Genomic DNA, 12,059 nt, shown 5'->3' on the forward strand with positions numbered 1-12,059 from the left:
TATGCATGGCTAAAAGTTTTCATCGAAAATGTGTTTTTTTAAATTGCTTTTAATGGTCATAGCATAATCAAGCACATAAATATAAAAAAAGGTTCACATTTGATTCTTCAATAGACCGAAGGAGTTATATGACTAAAATTCGCATAGTAGATAAAAGTTCTGTTTAAAAATGATATCTAATTTATAGTTATTCCAAGCGCAGAAATCCTAAAATTTGTTTTTATAAATATTCATATTTTATTTGGTGGACCGAGGAGCGGCATAACAAAGCCTGGCTAAAAATTTTTAATCGAAATTTCTTTGACAAAACGATGTTTTAGTAATTTTAAACAAATGACTAAGGCGTTATTTAAATTTGAAAAATCTGCTTTTATCGGAAAACGAATTATAGCATGTATAGATTTTCATACCCTGCCAATTCTACTCATTTATATGAATAATCTATAATATAAAAATTAATATAATTAAAGGTTAGCAAATTTTTACGGAGATAAATATTTGAAATTTACTGGGTAGGGTGTTCTGTGGATGCTAAAATTTATTTCGGGTAAAAATCAGACTAAATTTATAAATATTCCTCAGTTAATGATTAAAAATGGAAATATTCCGAATACCCATAGAAGGGCCCAGGATTATTACTTATCCCAGTTTGACCTTACCGCGTATATAAATAATATTTGTGAGGATATTCTTCAATTTGTAATTAGCGACTGCAAGATCAAAGTGGTAAATTAGGAATGATTTTAAACGAGAATTGATTATATAAATAGTATTTATTTTTATAGTTTGGACTAAAAAGGGACAATCATTAATATTTGAAAATATTTTATTCTTTTTTTTCTTTCTGTTTCCGGTTCTTAAATTGTTTTTTTGAGACCTGGTTGCGGTTTTTAAAGACCCAGTTATTCTGGTTTCTAGTTATAAACTCAGTTAACCCTTTCGGTGGCGGTAGTGCAAATATAAAACCAACTTACGACCTTTATATCTTCTAAAGGAGTTAATCATATAAAATGAAACCACCACGAATATATATAAAAAGATATTCTTTTTCATATGTTTGTGGAAGAGTTATTTTTTAATTTTTTTTTCGCGCTTTTATTTCAAAATACGTTTTTAACGGGCATTTTTCTTAAAATTCTAAATTTAATAAACAATGAAAACTTTCATTAAATATAAAGGCTAAATAAATTTTGTAAAATGAATCCCCATAATAACGAAAATACAATACACAATTTATAAATATTGAGTTGATGTAATCTGTTTACGTATATTTGGAAATGTATTATCACCGTGAAGAATCAGTTGTGATATCGCTTATCGGTGTATGTATCGCCTGAGCGAATCGCTTACTATAAACGCAGTTTTAGAACTAAATGTCAAAATTTGAGGAGGCATTTTTTATTGCTTAAATAATCTTCTTAATGCATAAAAGGGCATCATTAAATATTTTGGAATTTTTAGGGTTAATATTAACAAATCTTTTAAAAAATTTAGAATAAATAATTTTAAACAAGAATGTTGATGAAATTACTGAATCGAATTCATATACCATAACATAACAAGAAATGTTTTAATATTTCACCTTCCTGCAAATATAAGGTATAAATGCAAGTCTTATTTCCTTTATCTCTAAGTTTATCTGCTTTATTTATGGTTTAAAATTTATATCCAATTGAAAGAAATAAATGGAAATTAATTTGAATTTATGATAATATACTCTAAATTTATTTAAATTTATCAAAATAATGAAATACATTATAAAATCTGCTAAAATTAAAAGTATTTTTTAAAAAAATGAACTTAATTACCAATTTATTTGTAAAAAAAATGTAATTTAATTATTAGCTACTATACATTTTGAAAAAAATGAATCACCTTCAACACAAACTCAACAATATAGTTGTAGCATAATTTGAATGGTTAGTTAACTATAGCCCGAAAATAATTTTAGAAAAAAAGATAATCTAAAAATTATATTGAATTCATTGGAGAGAAAGTTAAATTTTTAAGAAAAGTTCCAATTTCAAATCTTGAAAAATTCATAGATTTTATCATAAGATATACAATAATTATCAGTTTACAATATACACTATTTGTTGAGATAGTAGCATTTCAAATCACCCATGGAAAAAATTTATACATATTCGATTTATAATTTCAAATCATATAAAAAATTGGGGTTTCAATTTTTAGTTGAAGCATTTAAAACTAAAAATTTATATAACACATTCATCATTTTTCCTCGTTGAATCCAATGCCAAAAAATTAAGGAAGGATGAGCAATTCCCATAAAATCTATCCATATTCTTATTAATTTTTTTGACAATTTTGTACAAATGATCGAGTTTTGACCTATCACCCTGTTCATAATTAACTAGATTCCCTTGATTGTCGAGACATATACCGTACAGTTCTAAATTTTCGAAGCATTGAGATAGTAGATCTAAATGTAAATATAGATTCTTTTGCAAACCTAGAATCTTAATTGAATACAAGAATATTATAAGCATGTATAAGATTGAGATTATGTTAGTATCTGTTTTTTTAAAGGTTAAATGATTAAAATATAATTAAAAATAGTTTGATAGTCGATATAAAGGATTAGTTTTTACTTTGAGATAATTATTTTTTATTGAGCCGAATGCAAAAAAACGGTTAAAATAAAAATATATAAAAAAATTATGGAAAGATAAAACTTCTCTAACCTTTTGCTCACATTCCTTGACTAAACTTGTTTCCGAATATCCGGGGAGCTGAAGTAAATTCAAGATTTTATCTGCATCTTTCGCTATAAATTCTTGTTTTATTTTCAATGATAAGTTTAGACACTTTTGCCATTCCGCACGTTCTATCATGGCACGCAAATTTAATATTAAATCTTTATCCAACATTCGTTTTTTACCTTTAAGTTTGATTTCGAGCGCTAAATTAAATGAATTTGGTTATAAAAAAAGCAAAGAAAATACAATAGGAATGAATAAAGAAAGGAAAGAAGGAGAAAACACATAATAAAGATTAATTTCCGCATAGTTAAAATGAAATAGAGGATAAAAATGAGGGAGGGAGCGTTATTATTATTTATGTTTTTAATAAGGTATACTTTAAATATATGGCCTGCAAACTTTATAAAATTTAGATAAATCAGTATATATATATTATACTAATCATATATAATGACAAACAGCTTCACATAAGAAAATTATTAAAAATCGACTATCCCCATGATCAACAGAGTCCTACACCATTTTTGTTTTACGATTTGGCTTATCATCAACTACAAGCACACGCCAATTTAAATACGAAAAAAATAATAATTTATTGCCTTAAAAATATTATCAGAAGAAAGAAAATCGAACCTAATACAAGTTCCACCAAGACGAACAGAAGGTAAAGAACCAGTAATAAATTTCATGGGTCGATTAATCAATTATCACTATTGTGAACTCAATGAGGGAATAAATATCATGCTTATCGATTAGTAACAAGAACATATTTAACGCAGCGACGGACCACCGAGAACCAAAAATAGAACAGCACATTCGATATAATTGCCATATTTCGAGACCATTTAACAACTAGGACATGCGTGCAATTAATTTGGACATAAAAAAAACTAATATACAATTGTGTGCTAAAATATTTTAAACATGTTTTAATTGTAAAAAGAAAATCTAACAATGTCGCTTTGGGGAAGAAAGATCAGCATACAAGATTCAAATGCGGACACACAAGACAGAGGTAGTTCAGGCAATAAAACGGAACTGAGGCTTACGATATAAATTAAAATAATTTTTTCTGTTTTAATTTAACATTTTCGTGTTCAGTAAATAATACCTAAGCCGTCGTGATACCGTTCATGAACTTCAAAACACTGAAACAATTATCAAACCTTCAACTATCGAAAACATAGATTATACTATGAAATTATACTATACATAAACACTAATGCATTATGTAAAAAAAAATTAATTTGGAACCAAATGCCAATAATTTTTTTTATATTGTGCCTGCAGGTAATAACATAAGCTGATATATAATATAACTAAATATATGTCATTATATTAACAAATTTTATTGAGTAATCAAACATGGGCGAAAATCGAGCATCAAATACCGCAGATTTTTATTTTATACAAATTCATACCAAAAAAATTTCAATCACATTATATATCTTGCTGAAGTTCTCATATCTATTTTACTACTTTGGCTACTTTTATTTTTTAAATAACTATCTACATGACTTGGTCAACCATGACAGGTCTCGTGAGTATATGTAGTAGTTTCCATGTAACTGGATTCCCTTAAGTTATACAATATTTAAAATCTTAAAATAAAGACTAACGAATGAACACAGCGAAGACTAATCATTCCTGTTTTTGTCTAACTCAAAATTTAATATCAACTTGGATTAAAATTTTTACTAAAATTATTCTATAACACTTACTTTTCTTCCTGGTAGATAAAATACGATCAAGCCATCGTCGATTTATGCAAATTCATATTAGGACTTAATTTGGATAAGATTGCATTTATCCCAAAATTGGAGACATCAGTTGTTAATGTAACGGGCACTATGTGATTATAATAAATAAGGGGATACCTTTATAATCTTTGTTATCTGCTATTATTTCTTTTACTGCCCCCTTTTGGCGACTCCACTTCCATTTATTGGAGTCATTTAAATATGCCCTCAATCCTGTTTGCTCTTTTAATAATAAATGATCGTCAATAATTATATACCTTATTTTGGTTCCTTCCTAAACAAAAATGATTGTTCGATATTTTTGTAATACTTAAAAAAACGTAAATATTAATAATTTGGTCTTTATTAAATAGAATTTTTTTAATTAGGGAAGAAAAAAAAAGCGAAATAAAAAAAATTATAACTTTATTTTACAAAAATATTACTCTCAAACACATTTTCATCGAATATAGTATAACAAGAAGAATACTCATCTGTTCCATAATCTTGGCCAATATCTAATAATTCAAAACTATTAGTATTTTCTTCTTCTGTAAGAGTACGCTTATTTTTGTCATCGAGAAGATTATGGTCAAAATTTTGCCAGTAACTGATGATGTTGTTGCTCATATGGTCATAACAGTTAAAGGATTTATGAAAGATGATAGAGGAATCTTCAAAATCTTGCTCCATGCATAATCTCATGTTAAAAAGCCAATTTTCAAACCAAGGTTTTTTCTTAGAAGTAAACATATTATTTTAGAAAAAAAAATTTATTTTTATTTTTTCTAAACAATTAAATTATCAAACAATTAAAATATTTGGAAAAATATAATTAAAAGTTATAAAAATTAAGTTTTAAGTATAATATAATTGAAGGGAAATTTTCTGAAAAGTAAAATTTATAGCAAGTAAAATATCCTTATTTAAACAACTGCTTAATAGTTTCAGTTATAACGTTTTTCTATTGAAGCAAGAAACTTTATCTAACCTTTTAGACTGCTATTATCAAACGGTGAAATACAAAAAAGAATTTTGAGTTTAACATACCTAAATTTAATTAAAGATACTTTTATTATCTTTATAGATATGAAGTTTTGAGAAAAAAAAAATTAAATCTTTTACTTTGATTTTATTTTAGGGATTAAATATAGAAAAACCTATATAATTTAGGCAGCTCTCTAAATTGACCAAAACTGAATTCTCAATAAAATTCCTATTATCGAAACGCCATCATAAATAGGGCAACTGTCTACTTTGAAAAGTGGATAGATTTTTAATTTTTTCTCCATTTGCGTAAGACCTCTATAAAGTGGGCACTTGTTATTTTTTGTTACCTTCATTTATATTATAAAATTTAATCATCTTTTTAAAACTATTCATGTCAAATAACAAAATTAATAAAGATGAATTATCGTTAATTAAAAAAATTAAGATTATTCCGAAATCATCATACTTAAAGAGAATATGCTAAAAGATTTAATATTTCTCGAGGAGCTATTTGCAATATTAATAAATCCATAGAAAATATTATCATACACTATGCAAATAAAACATATTATACTAAATAAACAAAGATAGCACCATATTTTATTTCATGAATTAATTTTTATTCTTACTTTGTATAAAACCTTTTAATAATAATTTTATTTCTTATTTTGTACAAATTTATATAAAAATTATAATTTTATTATTAAATATATCCAATAATTTAATTTTAATAATTTTTATCTACCAAATTTATAATTTATCTAGATATTTGCGGTTAGTTAAACCGTTTTAATATTTAAATTCAGAAAATTCACAACTTTGAAAAAAATTAAAAACTTCCTAAAAGGCAATAAAAAAAGCTTGAAAATTTAGATAACTTGCCAATATTTTAAAATACTTACCTATTATTATTAAACTGCCATTTTAAATATTGGCCATAATAAAAAACTTGAAATTTAATTAATAATTTACTAAAAAATTTAAAATACTAATTAAAAGATTTTTATCTGCCTATTTAATACTGCCCTTAATTAAAAAACCTGATATTTAATTAATAACTTGCCAAAGATTTAAAACCCTTTTTAATAATGCTCATCAAAAAAAACTTAAAATTTAATTAATAACTTGCTATTGCTAATGATTTAGAACACTATCAAATTATTATTAATCTGCCATTCTAAATACTGCCAAGTAAATAAAAAAAAACCTTGAAATTTAATTAATAATTTACTAAAAATTTAAAATACTTACCAAATTATTATTAAACTTCAATTAAAATACTACCCAAGTCAATAAAAAACTTGAAATTTAATTATTAACTTGCCAATTTTAAAAATATTTACAAAATAATTTTTATTCTGTCCATTTAGTTATATAAATATTTTCCTCATTTTTAAAGATCTCACTGAAAATAATAGAATTACAAATTTTAATTATTATTTCTATTATCATGTTTATTACTAGGATTCACAATTATTCACCGATTCGATATTTAAAATATTTTAACAGATCCGATACTCATAAAATATTTTAAGCAGAATAAATTATTCTTTATATTTTTTAAATCAGTCAACCCAATATTCGAAATTACCGTTGAAATTAATTTTTTTAGGACAACTTCAAGAAAAAAATGATAATTTTTTTGTGGATATCGAATATAACAAATTATTTTTCAATTTGAAATTCAATCTCCAGGATATAAAAGCTTATAATTGGTTTTTTAATATGAAATTCGATTTTATGTTCTATCTCCAAATCTAGAAAAAATTGAGTTAAATTTTCTGGAAGACGAATTTCGATACTGCAACCATTGAAATCGAATTTATATAAAATTACCGATTAACAATTTATTAAAATACAATTATAAATTATTTTCATAAAAAAACTAATGTTTTTATTTTTAAAAAATTGTCCCAAAAAAATTCAAGTTCAACTTAAGGTAATTTCTCAAATATTTACTCACAAATTTTAAATTAAACGACACCGAAGTATAGAGCAATCTATGATAAATATTTAATATTATAAAAAATCTAAAATATTTATTATCGATTAAGAAAATTAATATAAATTTGATCAATTTGTATTTAAAAAAATTTAAGCAACTATGCATATGTACATATATCTAGATTTGTAAGTGAAGAAATGTATTTGACTTTGTTTATATGGATTTGTACTCATATTAATGGAACATGATAAATTTATTGTATTATGATTTAAGTTGTTTATTTTTTATATAGTTAATAAAATATAAATTTTATGTATACATATGTAAAACAAATCAATCCTTCAAGATTTCAGACTTACAATATTTAGTTCACAAGCAAATTATATAAAAAAAATATTATAATCTTATCCATTTCAGCCTATTATATTAAAATATAGTACACTTTTTTCAAAATTATTTTATAAGCATTTAAATTAAAGATTTGCAATTTCGGGCTGACCTGTTTATTAAAAATAATGTCAGATTCTAGCTGGCCAAACCTAATATTTTTAAAAAAATTCGGATAGGACGTAAATTTTTAAATATGATATTACTCAACTTTTTGGCCAATCTATATATTTTATAATATTCTTTCAAAAAAAAGGTGCCAAAATTTTTTATTTGTAGAATATTTTCTTTTTATAATTAAAAAAATATTAAATTTTTCTATATTTGTATAAAATTGGATGGGCGGAGGGGAGAAATAGTTTTTTATTATTTCGGGTAAGGCTTTTTGGGACAAATAAAAAAATTCGTTCATGATCGTATTTTTGACATCGTTTAAAGCTTGAATTATGTTCAGTTTTATCATTTAGGATCACTGTCCATTAGAAATTCTAATTAGATAAATAAATTATTCATAAGGAAAATAAGATGTACATCATTATAAAATATCTCTTCATTTAAACCCATGTATTTTAAACAATTATATGTATCCTACAGAGGTATCATTTGTATGGCCCAGATTTTTTTTTCAAAAATTATTTTCGACCCGGCCCCGGCCTGGGGTTTTTTTTAAAAAATTTTCAAGCCGGCCCGGATTTTGTTAAAATGTATTTTATTTATTTTTGATTTTTATAGCTAATAATGGCGATTTCAAAGACCCGGCTCGGATATTTATTTAAAAAAAATTTTCAGGCTTAGCCCGGCCCGGGTATATTTAAAAATATTATAATACCGCCCGGCCCTTGTACCCGAACCTACCGCCCGGCCCTTGTACCCGAACCGGGCTTAGGGCCGGGCCTGCAGATCTCTGATGCATATAAACATTTTTTGATCCCCTAGTTATGTAATTTAAAATGATATTATTTGGACTTGGAATTGTAGATACATGAGGATTGGGTCCATACTGGTAATATAATATTAGTAACTTTTCAGGGAAGTATAAAGAATGCATAATAGGCTCATCTATTAAAGATAGTCTATGAAGCAATTTATTCGCATTTACCTCTTTGAGATTGAATTATTATTGCATGGGATACGTTTTTATATGCTATTCTAAATAGCCATACTTAATAGCTATGTGTGTTTTAGCTATACCCTATTTTACGTTTAATAATTTTATTATGATACGTTGAATGATTTGGACTTTAATTTTCTAAATGGCACCTTTTTTGGGGAGGGTTTTTTGTCAACTTGATAATCAAAATTAAATTATTTATCGGAGCCATTATCCATAATGTTGCTCAATTCTTGGGTTACAATTATTCATAAAATAAATTTAGGAAAAATGAATTATATTATATTTACCAATCTAATCTATATCAAGATTTGCAATATTGGTATTCAGATAAAACATAACAAATTTAAGAACATGGATTTAATATTCCTGATTATTAAATTTCTTTTTTTGGGCATAATACAATAATATTATATAAAAAATTTTCAAAACATGATTTTTAAAATATATATAAACTGTGGAGATTTCGTTGGATTTATTTTTATATTTCGAAAATTTTAAAATTGGTAGTTGAGTGTGGTAAATTTCCAATTTTTAAATTAATGTCTACTATTCATTGTAAATGTAATAGACCTGGCAAATACCTAAATTATTTTTTTTAAAACATTATGATGGTCCTGTTGTGGCAATAAAATAAAACAAAATTGAAATAATTACGAGTGGACAAACGGGTTCAAATTTGGTGATGTCTCCAATTTCCAATTTCAGCAAAACTTAAACTGCACTCATTTAAAAATGAGTTGATGATAAGTCTTATCAAATTCCTTTGGTAATAATAATAATATTTTAATATATCGTGACCGTGAGATCACTTTTTCTAGATATTTTTTTGTAATCGCTAAATGGTGATTTGATTTTAGATTAAATGTTAATTAAATTTTTTATTTTTTGAAAATAAATTATATTTATATTTATAGACGGTAAATGAATCGTAATGTATTTCCTCGCAATAACTTTTATTTCATATTTTCTAGTTTTAAGATCTCCTTTCAAATAATAAAGTATTAATATATATTAGGATAAATAATATTTCTATTGACATTTCGATTTATTAAAAATAAACGAAGGAATTAATTTATTGAGGAACATTTTTTATTAATCCTTAGGAAAATCATAACTGAAAAAATAAGAATTGCAAATGGAGAAATATAAAAATGAGACTAGAAATAGAAATGAGACTAGAAAATGTTAAAAAAGTTTTTGAAGAATAACTCGAAGAATTTAGTTCGATTTCTTCATATAATGGGTTTTATAAACCTAAGTTCTTAATAATCTATAAAAATTAAAACCAAATTTAAGATTATTACAATATTAACGTTGAATTTCGGTTTGATTACATACTTTTTCATTTAATACATTGGTTCAAGGGTCTTAAATTTCAATAAAAATCTTTATAAAAGTTTAATATTTTATTATGTTGCAGAAGGATACATTAAGACATGAATCTTTACCTTTAAAGGTTTTATCTATCTTTTACTACTGTTTTTACCTTTAAAAAAAATTCAATGAATTGAATAAATTTGTTTGCCCTGATATAATTATAAAATACAATATCAGTAAAGATCATAAAATTTTGCTAAAAATATCTATAAAGATAATTAAGAAACTTCTTTCACGTCAAAGATTAAATGGTTTACCATGACCAAACATTATCAAATATTGATAATGAGATTTAGTCATGGTATTTGTTGTTTAAGATTACACTTGCAATAGTATCATCGAATTAATGAATGAGCAAAATGTTAGAAATGATATAATTATCTATATTTATTTATAGAAATGAATTTGATATGCATGATGCTCATTTTGTATAACACATTATAACTCTAAATTGTACAATCTTTTGAAATAATTAGATATGAATTAATATTAACCTTATAAACTTGGACAGATCATAGGCCCCAAAGAGTGTTTGAGTTTTTTATATGTCCCATGGTACCCTTGACATCCCAGTCGACCCTTGATCATGATAAATCAATAATATTCATGTTCATACCTTTTTTATTTATATATTCTATTAAATCTTTTAGTTTTATATTCCAGAAGTGAATAAAAATAATATAGAGTTATTTATGGAATATAATATAAAAATTTGGAAAAAAATAATTGATAATACTTTTTATATCATAGCTGGCATAAAATTAATCCTTTAATTATGATTTTATAGTTTTTGTATTTAGTGTGTATAATCATTTTTTTGCAACATTTAGGTATTGATTTCCCAAATAGTTGTGTTTATCATTAAAAAAATATCATTATCATCATAAAAAAGATAGATAGGAATATCGGAAAGGTTGGCCAAATGATACAAAATATTTTAAATTGTAATTATATTTAAAGTTTAATCAAAAATCTTTCCCTGCCATGATAATTTGTATCGATTTCTATATGTTTGTTTTAAAAGTATGGTTAGCAACTTTGAATTTGTGATTATGCACACCTTTTTTCCCTTCAAGCCTCTAAAAGCTGGGTCTAGGCAAATAGTAAAAAGCACGACTTTCATTTAATTCTAATCTCGTACACACTGAAACCCAAGCTTTATTTTAAATTTTAAATTAAAATTTTATCTAGGGACCAGGAGTGAACAGAACCAAACTGTTATAGATGAATAAATCTTTAAAATTTTATAAACCGCATCCGAACTTTTATATTATATCAATAAAAGGAGCGAACCGAACCTATGAATCTTCTTAAGACAGTTTTATTTATATATAAACCTTAATTTAAGACCATACATTAGATAAGTATCTGGGGTTTTTATTATTTTTATAACTTTATTCTGCACTTCATTTCTTTATTTATGTTTTTTTAAACATTGGTTAATATATTAAATTAATATTACATTTTCTAATTTTACTTTGGTATTTTTTTAAATTTAAATTTTATATTACAGATAGAATGGGAAGTTAAGATCATCTGTCGTAGATAAAAGCCATCGGTGTCAACATTTATTATTTTTTCCCCTGGGCTTTTAATTAATTGGAAAGTGTCATCCCCAAAGATTATAAGTTATATTTTGAATTCCCAAATGTGTTCTTTGATTTGGCTAAGATATCAATACAGATGTAGTACAGGGCCATGGAAAGGTTGTTAGTAGAATATGGTATTATATTACCATCTGGTCTTTTTAAATAATGATTGAGAAGTATGAGGTGGAGAGTATG

The sequence above is a fragment of the Gordionus sp. m RMFG-2023 genome, chromosome 3 (genome assembly GCF_954871325.1).
Source record: "Gordionus sp. m RMFG-2023 chromosome 3, tfGorSpeb1-WG-v2, whole genome shotgun sequence".
Classification (NCBI taxonomy): Eukaryota; Metazoa; Nematomorpha; class Gordioida; order Chordodea; family Parachordodidae; genus Gordionus; species Gordionus sp. m RMFG-2023.